This window comes from Hippoglossus stenolepis, chromosome 6, assembly GCF_022539355.2.
Source record: "Hippoglossus stenolepis isolate QCI-W04-F060 chromosome 6, HSTE1.2, whole genome shotgun sequence".
NCBI lineage: Eukaryota > Metazoa > Chordata > Actinopteri > Pleuronectiformes > Pleuronectidae > Hippoglossus > Hippoglossus stenolepis.
This window is the reverse complement of record NC_061488.1, coordinates 32,393-32,905: the sequence shown is the minus strand read 5'-3', so window position 1 is coordinate 32,905 and position 513 is coordinate 32,393. Positions and strand designations below refer to the sequence as shown.

General features: G+C 35.1%; 1 pseudogene; it reads right to left on the bottom strand.

The window, feature by feature from the left end:
• Positions 1-513, bottom strand: part of LOC118111301 — a 20,377-nt pseudogene that overhangs the window by 1,979 nt on the left and 17,885 nt on the right.

Here is a 513-nt window from a genome sequence, read left to right as displayed (position 1 = left end):
TTCTAAGATAATTAGAAAGGATTATGGATCAACTGGTTAGTATTGAATTAATTAGATAAAATGGTTTGGGTTTGGATTAGAGAAGATTAATATAAAGGATTAAAGGTTAGGTTTAGGCATGGGGTAACTAGGGAATTAACGGTTAGGTTTAGGCGAGAATTAACTGGTTAGGTTTAGAGTTAAGGTATTGATTAAGGTTAGGATAATGGTTGTTAGAATTAGGTCGTGTTGATGATTAGGTTAGGTTAGGAAAATATCTCGATGACTCCCCTGCTCATCCGACGACTGGGCAGTTTGAACTAGGGAGTCAAAGGCAATGCACTGGCCCAACGTCATCGAGTACTCTCCATTCTCACCTATCCCCTTTGCCTGAAATGGCTTTGATATGAGTTGGTTTTTAATATGAACGTTATTTTGTTTTGGGATATTGTTCTTTAAAAACTGGTTTAAGTTTTGTTGATATTTTAAATCTTTCATTGTAAGTGCTTTCTGTTTTGTTTTCTGTATTGATAT